This window comes from Camelus bactrianus, chromosome 17, assembly GCF_048773025.1.
Source record: "Camelus bactrianus isolate YW-2024 breed Bactrian camel chromosome 17, ASM4877302v1, whole genome shotgun sequence".
Classification (NCBI taxonomy): domain Eukaryota; kingdom Metazoa; phylum Chordata; class Mammalia; order Artiodactyla; family Camelidae; genus Camelus; species Camelus bactrianus.
The window spans coordinates 25,361,792-25,379,700 of record NC_133555.1 but is presented as its reverse complement, the minus strand read 5'-3'; the positions used below and the strand labels follow the sequence as shown (position 1 = coordinate 25,379,700).

Sequence of the window (17,909 nt, the reverse complement as noted above, 5' to 3'; positions counted from 1 at the left end):
GGGAGAATAATATAGTAGCATGTCAATCAGGTAACAGTTAAACTACATTTCATGGAAAGGAAGGTAATGCTTTCTTAAAAAAGTGAAGTCATCACTCCTTTATTTAACTGACATAATATTTATACTCCCAAGTTTTAAGTGGCAGCTACAAATAGAAGATGGGAGAGAGTAAATTCTCCAAGGGAATTGAGCCCTGAAATTTTTCCATTTTAAGAGTGCTATTTCATACGTACGTGGGAATCTTACTACTATTACAAAGATGCGCATAGTAGGTCCGTTATACCGAACTCTATGAAAAATTTTAAATTAAGTAAATGTTACCTCTCTGAATACTGTCACTTCCTTGGATGCTCAGCAGCAGGGTGCACGAAGATTTGATAGAAGGTCTCGGCAGGCAGGCAGTCCTAGGATACCTACACCATGAATGAGAAATTCACATGATCATTTCAGCAGTGATCCAAATGTCTTCTAGGTACAACTTCATTAGGGACATTCACCATGAATACTGAGCTAGCATGACTGCATTGGTGCTGTTAAAAGGTCAGAATAAAGGCACATGTGTGATTCCTGTAAAGTATTATTACTCTGCACAAGAGAGATCACGACTAAAGTGTGGCTTCAGTGACTCCTACAAGATCACATAAAGGAAGCAGCAGAATGGTGCTTTGACATTTCATCTTCTCATTTCTCATCCTGGGCTGTTTTGGCTGCATTATTATTTGACCCTCCTCAGATCCAGCCAGTCTTGGCACTCGGGTATTCAATTTAGAATGATAAGGCCAACAACAAGTCCAGCAGGAAGAGGACTTCCCTGGTTTTGTGGTGGTCTATGCCAAAGCATTTATCTGAAGAGTATTTTGCAGGTCAGTTTACATCTTGTCCTTTGAAACTCTGGTGTCCATGAGAATCTGAGGGAACCTAACAATGGAAGGAATGTGGCTTTTTGGCCCTACTGGCCTGAGTTTGAATTCAAGTAATGTATTTACTATCTGTGTCTTATACAGCAGCTGAATTTCATTGAACCTTACTTTTCACCTCTGCCAAATGGGTATAATAATATATGAAGGGTATATTTATCAAGAGAATAATTTTTTAAAATGAGGATAAAACACCAAGGACTACTTCATGGCACATGTTAGGTGCTCAGGCAAAGTGAGAACCCCATGCCCCACGCAGGGACAACTCCAAAGGAGAGACGTGACAGAGAAACCAGAGGAGACCCACTGCGCATAAATCGCTCAGTGACAACGTACTAATTCGCCAGCTGATCAGCTTCTCTCTGCTCAGACTTCTACTTCTGCTTTGCCTTCACTTGACCTTCTTTGAAATAAAAGTATCAAAATTATAAACACCTATTCATTTCCTAGGATTTTGTTTAAAGGTAACAAAAGGTTTATTTCCTTTCTTTATCTTATGGTTTTTGGTCTGTATCATGTTACATGATCTGCTCACGCAGTAACTGAAAACAGGTAATCATTTATTCAACAAATATTTATTGAGTTCCTACCAAGGTGTCAGGTACTGTTCTCTCCAGCAGTAAACAAATAGCCCCAAATCCTGCCTTCATAATGCCTGCATTCTGGTGAGGGAGACAGATAGTAAACCAAAATAAATATGTAAAATACAAGACTGGTTAAAAAGTACTGCATGCTCCGTAGAAACACAGAGTGAGAAAGATTATGAGTGTAATCGGTTGAATTATGGCTTTTTCACCTGTGCCAAAAAAAAAAAAAAAAACGTTGAAGTCCTAACCCCTAGTACCACGGAATGTGACTTTATTTGGAAAAGAGATCAATACAGATGTAACTGGTTAAAACGAGGTCACACCGGAGTAGAGTGGGCCTCTATTACAAAAGACAATCATGTGAAAATAGACACACAGGGAGAATGCCATGTGATGACCAAGGCTGAGATTAGAGTTATGCAGCTGCAAGCCAAGGACTGCAGGCAACGCACTGGAAACTAGGAAGAAGGACTTCCCTGCAGGTTACACAAGGAGTGTGGCTCTGGTAGGACTTCATTTTCAGACTTGTAGCCTTCAGAACTGTGAGAAAATAAATTTCTATTGTCTTAAGCCACCCAGTTTGTGGTACTTTGTTACAGCAGACCTAGGAAACTCATAGTGAATCTGGAGAAATAGTTGCATCTTTAAGCGAAGAGATAATGAAGATCTTACCCAAGAGGATAACGGCTCAGGAAGGACCTCAGTGAGGTGAAGATGGTCATAAAGATGGCTTTGGATGAAGGAAGTTCCAAGCAGAGGGAACAGAAATGCAAAGGCCCAGGGCAGGAGAATGTTTGGTGGATTACAAGGACAGTATGGAGGCCAGTGTGGCTAGAGCAGGGAGGGGAGAGTGAAGCACGTGAGACAAGGTCAGAGCCATGACAGGGAGCTGGAGGGTGCTGGACTCTGGGGCCATTGGAAGAACTTGGTCTTTTACTTGCAGGCCAGCAGACAGTGCTGAGCAGAGCTGGCATAAGATCTGATGTACATTTAATAAGATATTTCTGGCTCTTTGAAAAAACACTGAAAGGGCATGGCCACGTAAGAGAGTCCTGCAGTAACCCTGGCGAAGAAAGGTTCTGGTCAGATAGCACAGAGGGTAGAGAGAAGTGAGCAGTTGTCTGCTGCATGTTTTAAAAGAAGATCCAAAAGGATCTGCAGTGGTCCGCAGGGAGAGAGATACGCCAGAGTTCTTGATAATAATCTTCTCAAATTGCCAGACCAGACAAAGATAGTGGCAATATATTTAACAGCAGAGAATAAATAAACAGAATATTTAAGGAACTCCTAAAATCAAGAAAAAGATGAGTAAACAAATAGAAAAAAAGGCATGTTAAAAGAGAAAATCTCAATGGACAGCGAACATAAGAAAAAAACAAAAAAAGCTCAGCCTCACAAGAGGAAAATGCAAATTAAAATAATGGAATTCCATTTTTCTTCTATGAGAATAGTAAACATGAAAAAGACAAATTCAGTGTTGTTCAAGATGTGGAAAAAATAGCATAGTCCTCTAGTTTACTTCTGGCAGAATCATGAATTGGTATATCATTCTAGTGAGTAATTTTGTTGCATTTATCAGGAGTAATACTACATATATCCCACTGCAGACTGATACTTCTTGTGGGGTACACTGGGCTCAAGCAACACAGAGATATTTATCAAAAAGATTATTGCAATGTTTTGTTTTGTTTTGTTTTGTTTTGTTTTGTTTTGTTTTGTTTTGTTGTATAGCAAAACTTGGAAGTGACCTAAAAGTTGCCCTGAAAAGGGAATAGGTAAGTAAACTGTGCTATATTTTATAGAATGGAATATTATTCAGCTGTTAAAAGGAATCAGTTGGTTTTTATAATCATCAGTATAGATAAGTTTCATAAATAATGTTGTATTAAAAAAAACAATAAGAATTTAAACATACAAACATAATAGTACATATTAGTTGTGGGTACATCTATGTGTACAAAAAAAAAAATAAACAACAGACTGATTAAATACATCCTAAATTTATGGTAGGGAATTCTGGGGAGAGGGTGTAGGCAGTTGAGAGAGTGGAGAGTGAAAGGAAAGATAGGATATGGTAGTTAAAAGGGTATTGGTTTCATCAGTAATTTCCTTTACAAGAAACAAACACACAAACTGGAATTAAATCTAACATACATAAACAGATGCTCCTTTTTCGAAAGTAGAAATACAGTGTTTTACATACTATCTTTTGTGCTCATTTGTATTTTAAAATTTTCCTCTAAAGAAGGAAGGAAAAACGGAGATAGGGAGGGAAGGAAGGAGACAGAAAGAGAGGAGGGAGGGAGGAAGGGAAGGTGGAGGGGAGGGAGGAAGGGAAGTTGGAGGGAAGGGAAGAAGGAAGGAAAGACACCCATCACCAGTTCTGATGCGCACTTAACTGGTCACAGAGGGTTGGTTTCTTTAAGGATTAGACTCAGAACTATGTTTTAATAATCAGTGAGAAGGATGGTGATTCCTCCCACCTTGGCTCAGCTGGGAGGACTGAATTTAAGTTCAGCCAGCAGAGGGAACCATCTGTCATTTGGAAAGACACTAGCCCTCAGCCAGGAGAACCAGTAGCCTACCCCTTCAGCACACACCAGCGCCTGTGGAACCACAGGGAAGAGGGAACGCACACTTACAGAGTAAACTGAGAGCACACCATGGACATCTTTTCAACCTTTCTAAAGGGCTCGCTGTAATTTTATAGAATCAGGGGAACAATATGCTTGATTAGTTCTTCAGCAGACTTAGCAATTTTGCTTTTTATATTTCTCTCCTTGAAGCAAGTTTGCCATTAACCTTATATGTCCTAGGGCTTGAGATTAGATTTTTTTTTTCCCCTCCAAACTAGAATTTTTGCTTTAAAATAAAAACTAGCTTTAGGATCATTCTTTTTTTTTTTTGGCCACTAATAACCAAAAGACCCTCTCTGAGGCAAGGAGGTCATTCTTTACTGAGGCTAGAATTGTAAAGAATGTTCCTTCTCTTCCTGGAGGGAAAATCTGTGGGGAAAAAAAAAAAAAAAGCTTGCAGGAAAGTTCAGTAATCATGAAGTGAAAACCCAAAAGAACCCGATGCTTCCTCCTGGGTCAGTACTGTGTTTAAAAATGCCGTATACGTACACTTCCTTGAGAGACCCGAAGGCACTGAAGAAGCAGTTAGCCAAACCGTTAAAGAAAAATCTGGCAATCACCACATCTTTACATAATGCACCCAGGAGGCAGAGAGCAACAGTTTAATGCTGGATATGCCTCAATTGCTTTGCCCCACCACAGCCCTAATATTTAAGTATCATCTTTTTGTGTGTGTCATCCTACAGATGGGATTTGGGTTGGTTTCTAACAACAAAACAAACAAACAAGGTAGACAGGGCATGTTATGAATAAGTTACCAATGTCAATGCGCTATTTTGTGCCTTTGAATCTGGGTGATGATAAATGTGATCCCGCACGTGGAAATTAGACTTTTCAGAGCTACTACACTGAATCATTTAATTTGTCTGGGTAAGTACTTACAATCATGTGGCTGCTCTGCCCTGCAATAAACATTGGATGTTCAGATGAACAAATGAAATATGTGATAACTCCTTATAAATGGAGCCGCACCAAAGGGCATTCAGCAAGGGGGCTGTGCACCAGAGTATGGCTGGAAAAAAATTACACTCCAGTGCCCTGAAAATGAAAATAAAGAATCACATGGCCTCTGGTTCTACACCTTCTGCCTCTGGCTAGAAACACAGCTGAGGCCTCACAATATAATGATGGGGAACTGTTGCTATTTGGGGTTGTCACAAGATAACTTATCACACTATTCAGGACACATGAGGACACTATCAATTTGTTCCTTCAGATCATAAACCTGAGGATGCTTTAGCAAAATAGCATAGGGAGAACATTTCTGCATAGTGGTTAAGAACATGCATTTGAATCCCAGGCTCTACCAACCAATTAAGTGCATGGCTTTATCGTAGTCATCAATCTCCTTTATGCTCATTTTCCTCATTGGTAAAATGGGGATAATAACTTTGCCTTCCTCATAGAGCTGCAAGGGGCTCATTTTATGTAAAGGGCCTGGAACTTGGTTAGAATTCATAGAAGCAGTTACCATCGCCTTTTTTAAAAACATCGTCATTGGCATCATAATTGTTATGTTTAACAGAAACTTTATTTTCATCCACTTTCCTCATTTTCATTCAAAGTTCATTAAAAGCACATTGTTGGTAATTAATGACTTTCATTCGGTTAACAAAGTATTTATTGAGTATCTAATAAGCACCAGACACTGTGCTAGGGGCTGGGGCACTAAGGCGATCAAAATCAAGCAAGATCTATGCCTCCTGGAACCTATTAGAGGAGACAGACACTAGTCAGAAGGCTCCCACAGGGCGTATATGTTTCCCAGCTGAGGAAAGAGCTCTAAAGGAAAGGGGCAGATCCTTCTAAGAGATACTAAAAAAAGGAAGTTGAATTTAACATGAGACCAGAAGGATGAGAAGGAGGTAAAACAAGGGGTGGAAGGATGGTCTTCCGGGGAAAGAGAACACAACATTCAAAGGCACAGAGTTTATAGCATGTCTTCATTGTTCCTGAAAGTCAAGTCAGTGCAAAACTGTCTACTGGATGGTCCATTTTAATTGAACAACTATATATCCGATACCTACTGTGCGCCAAGCACTGTGCTGAGCCCTAGGACACAGTAACAAGCAAGACAGATAGGAATCTGTACCCCCAATCTTTCCTCCTGATACTTATTCCTCTATTCGGAAATCACACTAAAGTCAATGTTTACTTTCTAAGCAATAAATTCCACCTTTAGTTTTGATCCCAAAGAGATTCTACCAACTTGGAAAAACTGTAATGCTTTCTCTGGTCGGAAAAGGAAAGTTACATAAGCTAAAAATTCCTTTTCTGCTCTAGGGACCAGGAAAACTACAAACAAATTTAGTTCATTCATTCCATGGGCATACCAACATATACTAGTAAAGACGGTCACATTTCTGTCTTATGGGTAATTGTTTTATTACTTGCACAATACCTTTAATTTAGTAAAGAGCCTCAAATTCTTTGGGAAATTGGTTAAAGAGAGGAAAGACGGGAAAGTAAAAAAGGAACATAAGGGGAGTTTCTTGAGGTCTGGGAATTGTCCAAAGTGCCTTCTGCAGTTTTCACAGTACTTTTGGATGGATGAATAGATCAATGATAAATACAAAACTCTCCTGGCTCAACTTGTGTTCCATTATGGGGGATGGAGTGGGTGAAATTTGCTTACTTTTCTCTAATCTCCAGTTTGAGAGGAAGAGCTCAAAAAAGTAGCTGAAAAGTTTAGTTGTCACTGTTAAGCAGCTCAATAGAAGAACCATGGAGACCACAAGAAGAGAGAGGTAAGAGAACTTATAGGTATCCTTACAGATTTATTTCAGGCAATGAGGTCCTTGTAACAGAACATTTCTCTCTCTTTCTCTAGTGCTAGTCAAAACAAGAGAAATGTCATAATTTAAACTGATGTCTAAGTAACAGGGGAAAATGTTAAGTTTCTTTATGACAAAATGGAAATACATTTGCAATTCTATTTTCTGATGTTCTCTCAGTTGTTTTGGAAAAAAAACCAGTTAGTCCTTTTGCTTTAAAATTCCCCATTGGGAGAACTAAACTATAATCTATATGGTTAAATACCAGAAAGAGGAGGAATAAATTTAAAAAGAAGTTTAGAAGACATCCACTTTATCAATATCAGAGCATCGTGGAGTTTAGTCTTGTTTATGGCTAAATCCATCCCATTTACAGCAAAAAACAACAAATGTTGCATTCAAGGCAGCATTAAAAACTCTCATCCTTGTCATTAGCTCAATATATTAATGAGACTTTCTGAATTAATCTCTGGTCACGAACTGTTGATGTGATATAACAGCAGTAAATAGTGCACAGATTGCTTCAAGTAGCTGGCTAAGACCAGTTTCATGATGCTTCAGTTCTTTGACAGGTAGAAAATTAAATCATTTCTGCATTCACCTAAGATTAAATCATCTCTGTATTCTAAGATTGAATCATTTCTGTATCCCTTAGAAACTCTTCAGGGCTAACAAGTACATCACTTCCCCAACTAGTCGATAAACTGAAAAGAAAATAATATTAAGCAATGGTACTTGAGGAAATAGTTAAAACAAGAGACTCAGAAAACAAGATTGTGAAGATATATAATGAGATTCTCAAAACGGCAAGGTGAAGGAAGGAGGGAGTCACATCTGAACAACGAATGTTTTTAAAAGGTAAGTTATTCCTTAAAGCAATCACCAAAGTGTGAGAGTTCCTCCCATGGTTCTCCACCTTACTCTGAAAGGGAACTTCTTATAATGCAAGACTAAGAGAGCCAATTACTTCAGCACCAAGCTATATCCTAAATCTCCGGACTTGGCAGTTCAAAAAAAAAAACTCTTGGAAAATGTTCTTATAAAATCTTCACTAAGAACTGTGACTTTATAAATATAGACTCTAAAAGAATGAATGAAAACTAAGCAATTAGATAGCAAAGTAGAGAAGAGAGAGCACTGAATAAAAGACCTAGTGGTTTCAGGTGTACCTCCACAACTAACCAGCCCTGAGATTTAGATAGTATTTATAATAGAAATCAAAATCATAAGAAATTAATAATTACACAGTACTTAGTATGCCAATAGCTTTCTGTACATTGTCTAATGTAACCCTTACAATAGCGTAAGAGGGAGAAACTCAAAATGCCACACTGGAGAGAAGAGAGTTGAGTAGACCCCCCGGCTGCTCTAAGTGGTAGGATCAGGATTCAGACACAAGGTTCTCCAACTCCAGAGCCCAACCTTTAACGATGCATTCTGCAGACAAGTTCAGTAGCCTCCTAAGAAGATCTAAAAGGCTTCTTTCAGCAATGAGGTACTACAATTTATGAGGCAAGATAGGATAATGGAAAAAGCTCAGGCAGGTTTTGAAGTGACTTTGTGGCCCAGGATGTTGCGGAAAAATGTGTTATAGCTCTGTGTCACAGCTCAATCGTGACACCAACCTGGATCCAGGAGACCAAGCAGCACTCAGAGAGTTGGAGAACTCAGGTTTATTATGCCAGCAGGCCAAGAAAAGTTAACACTTCAAGCTCTGGACCCAGACCGTAGATTTACACAGACCTTTTATAGGCTGCCAGTTTTACACTTTGCAACATCATATGCAAATAAAGTATAACAGAAGTTGACCAACCAGGAACAAGCTTTGTAGAAATAGACCAATCAAGAGTGAGCTCCATGCAAATAAAGTACTACAAATGGACCAATCATAAGTTAGGGAAGTGGACCAATCAGAAGTGAGAGTAATAACCAATCAGGAGTGAAGGAAATAACCAATTAGAAGTGAGCTCAGGAAACCAATAGAATTCTAGGTGTAAGTTAGCAGCTTTAGAGGCAAAAAGTGAGGTAGAGCCTCTGGACCAGGGAACCGGAGGGTGCTGGGAGGAGTGCAGCAGCCCTGCCTAGGGGTCCTGCCAGTCTTTTTATGGGGCTTCCCACCTCAAGGAGAGCAGCTTCTTCTCGAAGCCTTGGATTCTCAGATAACACTACTTAATCTACAGGCTGTCCTAAGCATCAGAGGTAATACTAGAGCTACTAGCCCACGGTAGTAATGATGATAGCTAACATTTACACAATGCTAACTATGTATCAGGGACTAAGCCTTTTTCACACATTGAATCACGTAGACACAATGACCTAAAGAATACTATTATTTTTATTCCTGTTTTACAGAGGCATAGACAGTTACCTGAACTGGGATTCCAATCCAGACAGACTGACTCACTCAACAAATCATACATATTGCCTATTGGACACATAGTGATACACAGAGGACCCCTGCTATTTCCCAAATTCTATGTTAATCTCACACAGAGTTTAAGATAAATTCAGGAGACTAGAACAATCCATATGTATATCCAGATAATCTGGCTACTTCTGGCATTCAGCAGATTATACTTAAAAAAAAAAAAAAGTGACTTCAATAGGAACTAGGTAGAGGATAATGCATCACATATATCATCTATACATACATAGCTAACATTTTCTTTACTCTCTGTTTCCTGGCTGATTGCTCCCTTCATGGGATGTCACATTGCTTTCATTTTACTTGTAAAACCACCGAAGCTCTATAAAAGTTGCTCTTCTGCTTTCAATCTGGAAGAAATTCATCCCTTAGGTTCATTTAACCTAGTATATAAAAATATTATTTCAACATGTAATAAAAATTAACAAGATATTTTACATTTTTATATGAAGTTTTCAAAATTCTTAATGTGTTTTACATTTACAGCCCACCTCAAGTCAGACCAACAATGTTTCAATGCTAAGTAGCCACATGTTGCTAGTGGCTACCATAGGAGACAACGTAGGCCTAGAGTGATTGATTGGCTTCCAGAAAGTCTTGGTTGTTGATAATTCTAGGTCTCTTCTTGGGCTGGTCAAAGTCCCCAGAAAAGTGTCTTCTGACCTCCTACCTGGCTGCCATTCCTCTGGGATCTAAACGTGGAAAAGGGTGGGGGACTTTCTCTTAATCCCCCTGTTTTCTTCACCATAGCTCTGTCCTCAGCTTTGCCTGGTGACCCCAGCCACAGATCCTGTGGTTCACCCCCTCCAGTATCCCACCTTGAGGAGTGGAGGGAGGGTGAGAGGGACAGTTCCCAGGCTCCACAGGTTAGGCAAGGACTCTGGGATCTAACAGTTATGTGTTGTTTCTTCAACATTCTCTTCATATTCCTTCACCCCCACTCTCATAGATTTTTAATGCCACTAATCCCTGGTCCATTCTGGGATCTGCCTAGATTTCACCTTTTTTTCTTTCTACATCAGTGCCTGGCCTTTTAAGGCAGCTTCTACAATTATATTGTTTTCATCTTCTCAATTCTTTTTGTTTATATGCCCCTCCCTCTTTTTAGTTAAGCTTATTTTGAGATCATTGTAGATTCATATGCAAGTTGAAAAAAAAATACAGAGATTCCATGTACCTTTCACCCAGTTTTTCCTAATGGTAACATCTCGCAAATCTATAGTACAGTAACACAACTAGAATTTTGACTTCGGTACAATCAAGATACAGAATACTTCCATCACCTCCATCACCACAAGGATCCTCTTACTGCCCTTTTATAGCCACATCCATTGCCCTCTCATCCTGTACTTCCTTAGCCCTTGGCAACTACAATCTGTTCTCCTTTTATATAATTTTGTAGCTTTAAGAATATTATGTAAATAGAATCATACAGTACGTAATCTTTGGGGACTGGCTTCTTTTTTCCCCCCACAGCCTAAATCCCTGAATATTCAGCCAAGAAGCTGCATGTCTCAATGGCTCATTGCTGAGCAGTGCTCCATGGTGTGGATGTGCCACTATTTCTCTAACCATTCACCCAGTATAGATTATCTGGGTTGTTTCCAGTTTGGGGTTGTTACAAATAAAGCTATTATGAACATTCGTGCACAAGTTTTAAGTGGACATAAGTTTTCATTTCCTTGGGATAAATGCCCAGGAATATAGTGAGTACACATTTAGTTTTATAAGAAACTGCCAAACTATTTTCCAGAGTGGCTGCACCATTTCACATTCCCAACATCAGTATATGAGTAATCCAGTTTCTCTGAATTCTCACTAACGTTTGTTATTACCACTATTTTTAAGCCATTCTAATATGTATATAGTGACATATAATTATGATTTTAATTTGCATTTCCCTGATGGCTAATAATAAAATCTACATCTTTTGATGTGCTTACTTGCCACCTGTATAATCTCTTCAGTGATATATCTATTCATGAATTTTGCCCATTTTCTAATTGGATTGCTTGGTGTTTTTACTGTTGAGATTATCATGTCTTTACATATTCTAGACACTAGTTCTTTGTCAGACATGTGGTTTGCAAATATTTTCTCCCAGTCTGTATCTGTCTTTCATCCTCTTAACAGAGTCTTTCACAGAGCACTTTTAATTCTGATGATGTCTAACATACCATTTTTTTTCCTTTTATGAATTGTGTTGTTATGCCAAGTCTGAGAACTTTTTGCCTTGCCCTGGATCCCAGAGATTTTCTCTTATGTTTTCTTTCGAAATTTTATAGTTTCATGCTTTACGTTTAAGTCCATTATACATTTTGAGTTAATTTTTATGTAAGGTATAAGACTTAGTTTTAGGTTCATTTTTTTGCTGATTGCTCCAGGATCAATTATTGAAAAGGCTCTCTTTTTTTCCATTGGAAAGACTTGCACAGTTGTTAAAAATCAGTTGAGAATATTCATTTGAGTCTATTTTTTGGCTTCCCTATTCTCATCCATTGATATATGTGTTTATCACCCCATGAATAGACACAAAACCACATGGTAACTATATAATAAGTCTTAAAATCAGGTAGACTGATTTCTCCCATTTTACTCTTCTTTTCAATATTGTTTAGTTCCTTTGTCTTCTTATAAGGTTTAGAATAATCTTGCCTATATTTTAAAAACCATACAGCAATTTTGATAAGAGCTGCATTAAACATGTATATCAATTTGTACAGAACTGGTAACTTGATTATGCTGAGACTTCTAAATCATGAACATGGTATGGCTCTTCACTTATTTAGATTTTCTTTGATTTCTGTCTTCAGCATCATGTCACATTTAGCATACACGTTCTGTAAAATGACTTATTAGTTATATCTAAGTACTTCATAATTTTGAGCTATTGTAAACTGTATTTTTAATGTTCATTGATAGCATGCAGAAAAACAATTGATTTTTTTAAATTATCTTGTATCCTGCAACCTAACTGAACTCACTTAGTTTTAAGAGGTTTTTTTAAGATCACTTAAGGATTTTCTAAGTAGAAATCATGTGATTAGCAATAATGACAGCTTCCTTTCTTCCTTTCTATCTGCGTGCCTTTTATTTCCTCTTTTTGCTTTATTGCGTTGGCTAGAAATTCCTGCACTATGTTGAATAGGAGCAGCAAGAATAGACATCCTTGCCTTACTTCTCAGACTTAGGGGAGAAGCATTCAGTCCTTCACTAGTTGGTATAACGTCAGCTGTGGGAAATAAAAAAGAAGCTCTTAATCAAGTTGAGGAAGTTCCCCTCATTCTTATTTTTCTGAGAGTTTTTATGAAAAATCGGTGTTGAATTTTATCAAATACTTTTCTGCATCAATTGACAAAATTATGGGATTTTTTTTCCCCTTAAGTCTGTTACTATGGTGAATTACATTGACTGGCCCTTTAATATTGATCCAGCCTTGCATTCCTGGAAAAGACTCCTTTGGGTTACAGTGCATGATTTTTTTTTTTCCTGAATTCTACGTGCTAATATTTTGTTAAGGATTTTTGTGTCTATATTGATGAGGGTTATTGGTACACCATAGTTTTCCTTTCTGTATGCTTTTGTCTGACTTTGGTATCTGGGTAATACTAGTTCATAAAATGAAAGTGTTCTCTTTTATTTCTGGGAAGAGTCTATATAAAACTGGTGTTAATTCCTCTTTAAACGTTTGGTAGAATTCTCCAGTAAAATCATCTGGGCCTGGAGATTTCCTTTTGGGGAATTTTAGAATCATGAATTCAATTTCCTCAATAGTTACAGGGCTATTCAAATGATCTATTACATATTTGGTGACTTGTGGGATTTTATTTTTCAAGGAAAGTGGATCTTTTTTCTAAGTTGTCAAATATATGTGTGTAGAGTTTTTCATAGCATTCCTTTACTGTTTTTTTTTAATGTCTGCAGGGTCTATAGTACTATTCCCTGTTTCATTCCTGATATTGGTAATTTTTTCTTTGTCAGTCTTCTTAGATGTTTGTCAACTTCATTAACTTTTTCAAGGAAATAGCTACTCCTGCCTTCTTTTAATTAATGCTTGCATGATACACCTTTCCCCATGATTTTACCTTCAATCTGCCTCTACTATTATATTTGAAGTGAGTTCTTTATACACAGTACCTAGTTAGATCAGGTTTTTTAAACAATTCTGCCAATCTTTAAGTGCTATATTTAGACCATTTAGCTTTAATGTAATTATTAATATTTTAGGACTTAACCCACCATTTTACTTTTGTTTGTTTTCTGTTTTTTCTCTCTGGTTTGCACTTTTCTGTTTTCTTTTCCTGGCCCTCTTGTAGACTCTTAGAACATTTTTTAAAATTCTGTCTTGATTTATATAGTTCTTTTGTGTGCATCTCCTTGTAAAACTTCCTTAGTGGTATTGCATTATATATTCATAATTTATCATTACCTACTGGTGTCATCTTACCAGTTTGAGCAAAGTATAGAAAGCTTACTTCCCTTTATGTCCTGTTATCATAGTCCATTTATAATATAATAATCTTAAATATTTCCATCATTTCCATCCATATCAAAGAATACTGTAATTTTTGGTTCAATCTTCAAACATAATTTAGAAATCTCAAGAGGAAAGAGTAAGATTACTATATTTACCGATACTTTTGCTTACTGTGCTTTTTCTGGTGTTCCAAGGTTTCTTCTTTTTTTTTTTTTTAATTATTTCCTCTCTGTTAGCCATTCTTTTACAGTAGGTCTGCTGGTGACAAAATCTCTCAGTTTTGCTTCATCTGAGGATATCTTGACTGCCCCTTCATTCCTAAAGGGTGTCTTCACTGGTATAAGATTCTGGATTGACTCTGGGTTTACTGTTACAGGATTCTGGGTTGACTGTTATTATTATTCAGTGCTTGAAAGCCTTAAGTTCCTGAATCTTAGCAGAAACTTAAAAATAAAACATGTCTGGAGAGATAAAAATGTATATATATACAATAAGCTGCATCCTATTGAGTTGTAATGTCATAGGCTACTAGGAACTTTGATTCTAGCAGGAGGAATAGACATGTAAGAAATAATAACAATGACATGTGATAAGTGCAAAAATGCAGGTATATGCTGGTCATGGTGCTGACATCAAGAAAGTGAGCGGCACTGCTTGTGAGAATCAGCAGACGCTTCTGATGTGTGAGCGAGATTCTGAAACATTGGTAGTAACAGGAGTTTCCAAGAGGGAGAAACGCATACAAAAGCCCTGAGAGAAGTGAAGATGGCACATTTGAGAAATGACACAAACTAATGCCTGGATGAAGTTCAGGACATCTGTAGGAGCAAGGGGAGACGAAGTGGGAAGGCGGGTAAGGGAGGGACGCCGGGGCCCCCGTCCTCTACTAAGGAGTTTAGAGTTTATCTTGTGTGCCACAGGGAGCTGCCAAATAGATGAAACTGGTGAACATAATATTCAAAGCAGAGATTGCTACTACTACACTCTTTTGAAAAGTAGCTTTTCAATGTATTATTAACATTATCTTTATTTTAATATGTATCAAAATTTACTTTCTATACGTGTAGGAAGTATTAATGCCCAATAAAAATAGAAGACTCAGCTGATCCCCTGCCTTCCACACTCCATTGAAAACACATTCCACCTGCCTGCTAAATGATTTAAGTGTCTCATTGTAGCACTGAATGAGATCATGGCTAGGTGGCAGCACATTAAGCAAAGTGTTCCAGCTTTCCTGTAGCTTTGAATTCCCCAATTTTTGTCAGTTTTTGTCAAAAACTTAGCATTACTTAATGTATATTTTGCATTATTTACTAAATGAAAATTTTCCAATGCCAGCAGCTGAGGGAAAAAAATATCAGATTTATGCAGAGTGTCAAATTCACATTCTGAGCTCCAGAAATGCCCAGGGAACCTTCAGAGACAGGCACTGTTTCACTGCTCCCAACCCCACTTATTATGTTGACCCTTTGCCCAGCCACATACCCCTCCCCACCTGCTATGAGCATCTAGAATCTGTTCTAGAATTGAGATGAAATTCTTTTCTGGCTTCGCATAGATGGATATCAAATTTTTGGTGAAAAATAATTTCAGAAAGTGCAGAAACAAATAAAAAGCAGAATAAAACATCTCTACATGGTAATATAAACGCTTATCTAACCAAAGCCGTATTTCCTTTTTAGTCCAATTATTAAAAAGAAATGTGATATTCAACACTACTGAATTATATACTTTTAAATAGTTAAAATGGCAAATGTTATGTTATGCATATTTTTCCACATGAAAATTTTTTCAAAGTTAAAAAAAAAAAGAAAGATAAGAATTGAGTGCTACATTCATGCTTCTTCTCAGAGGCAGACAGTGTCCCTGCCTTGAAGCTGAGGAAGGTGAGACCCATCTGGGCACTTGATCTAATGTAGAGCTGGTGGTGAGGGTTCTATAGTTGGGTTAGGAGCTTTCCAGCTCTCAGTCCTGAAGAAAGAAATTCTCAGAGCCTGATGGCCTTGAAGGAAATGTCAAAAAATATTTTTTAAAACAGAAAAAGAACATGTGAAAGCCTCCCACTGGAAATGAAGGTGTGGACTAGAATATTAACAGACAGGGAGTAAGGAGCTCAAAATTATGATGTTTAGGCTGGCACACTTCGGCATGGCAAGACAATTGTTTGCACTGCTTTGCCATTAAAGACAACTTTCTTTCAATTCCCAGTTCTTTTATGATGTATGTATTGTTTTGTGTTTTCTCTCTATGGCTGCTGTGCTAAAAGAAGTTAACTTTATGAGTATAAACTAGAATCTGCGTATGTTTCAGCTCTACAGGTTTTGATGAATTTGACGATTTGAATGCATTAAGCCTTCAGAGGTGGAAAATTATTCCCAACAACATTTCCAACTCATGAAAAAGTGTCCTTTCTGGGAATACTTTCCAGTTTGGACAAGTACTGAGATCCACTCCTACCCATCAGCTTGTTAATTAAATGTGAAAAGGTTGTCAGGTCAAGGGAGGACAACGTAAACCAACCCGGGAATCTGCTTTTCCGAACTACATAGAGTGGCCATATGATTTAGAACTTACTTATTCCCTTCCCTCCATGCTCTACACAGGTTTTTATTCCCATCATGTCCTTCTTGACATCTTTTTTCACATTGCCAGGAGGCCTTTCTCATACAGCTGTACAGCAAACTATATCCGAATTATGTTCAAATAAGCAGGGAGACTGGCGTTTTTGTAGAAAACATATGGGCTATCAGAATTGACCTCCTGAATGTTTGTCCCTGTCATGACATGACTTTACCGAGGGTACCATTTCATACATGTAATATACAATATCATGTCTGATAGATTTGTGTGAAATGTCTAAAACTAAGCAAGCATAGTTACATGAGTTAGTATTGTACTATCATGAAGCACTACACTCAATAATAAAAGAACAATTGAAAAGTCCACTCCCTTCACTGCAACAATCTGTTACTGATTTTTATTGTAGACTCTACTGATCTTTACTTTACCTTTGTCTGTTCTTTAGCCTCTTTTTTTTTTGTCACTATTTTATCTAGAGAACACAAAACTCATTTCTTCATCCATATGTACTACATGGAAACTTAGATTTTCTTAACAGTCCAATAAATTTTTGGATACCTAACTATACTTTTTTAAGTTGTTTAGGAGAAATAAAAGTTAAGATTGCGGCAGTAAACGACAAGCTGTCAATCTGTTAAGTAAATTCCTGTTGAAAAGTAACTGCATGCACCGTGTATTAACATAATTTATTAGAACAATTAGAACGCATCCTTGTTGTCTTTTAATTAGATTTTTCCTTGTTCTGGTAATTACACCAGACAGGGGAGAGTAATAGTTTAGGATTCTAAGATCATCTGTAGACTGTGTGGAAAGAGAATGATCAATAATGCTAATTTACTGGAACGCTTAAATTCCCAGAAAGAGATCTTTTATCATCAGCAATCCTTTGTAGAATTAGCATTATTTCTCAGTGTCTATACTCATCTTTCCCACAGCTGAAAAGTAAAGATGCTGGATAAATAACAGACATTTATTCCTCTATTGGAAACCTGGTCAGGCTGGGCTACCTCTGGCCTCTAGTGGCCCAGACATTGCTTCACTCCCTTGCAAAATGCCAACAAATAACCACAAATGAAAGATTTAAGATTCCATGCAGAGCAGCACAGCCAGGAGTCTGAATGTCTAAGAGGAAGAAGACAAGATTCTTAAATTCTGATCCAGGTAGGGAATCATAAACTTTCTCAATAAAAAAATAAATTCAAATAGATGAAAATTGCTTGTCAATGGGAAGACTACTGAATATGAAAAACAAAAATTAACTTGATATTTCTATACATGAAGATATTATTTGCAGAAATTAATGGGAAGGCTGTATGACAGGGAAGATACCTGGCTTTCAGAGATGGGCTGAGGCCCTTAGATAGAAGTTGAATTACTGTCTCTATTTTTATGTTTTAGAGACTACAGGGAATTCATCTGCTCTAAGGCCTTTTTTCATGCCCTATGCAACTATCAGCAGGCATGCTAGGAAATCCTAGAGGGCAGTTCCCAGGACTTCCAGGATCTAGAATCT

General features: G+C 37.6%; 1 protein-coding gene across 6 annotated transcripts in view; it reads right to left on the bottom strand.

Annotated features, from left to right (window-relative positions):
• The window catches only part of FHIT (fragile histidine triad diadenosine triphosphatase), a 1,253,716-nt gene that overhangs the window by 897,022 nt on the left and 338,785 nt on the right, over nucleotides 1-17,909 (bottom strand). For all 6 annotated transcript variants that reach the window (XM_045505414.2, XM_010968301.3, XM_045505417.2 and 3 more), the window contains one exon: nucleotides 322-413. The gene's annotated coding sequence lies outside the window, so the exon portion shown is untranslated. The remainder of the gene's footprint in view (nucleotides 1-321; nucleotides 414-17,909) is intronic.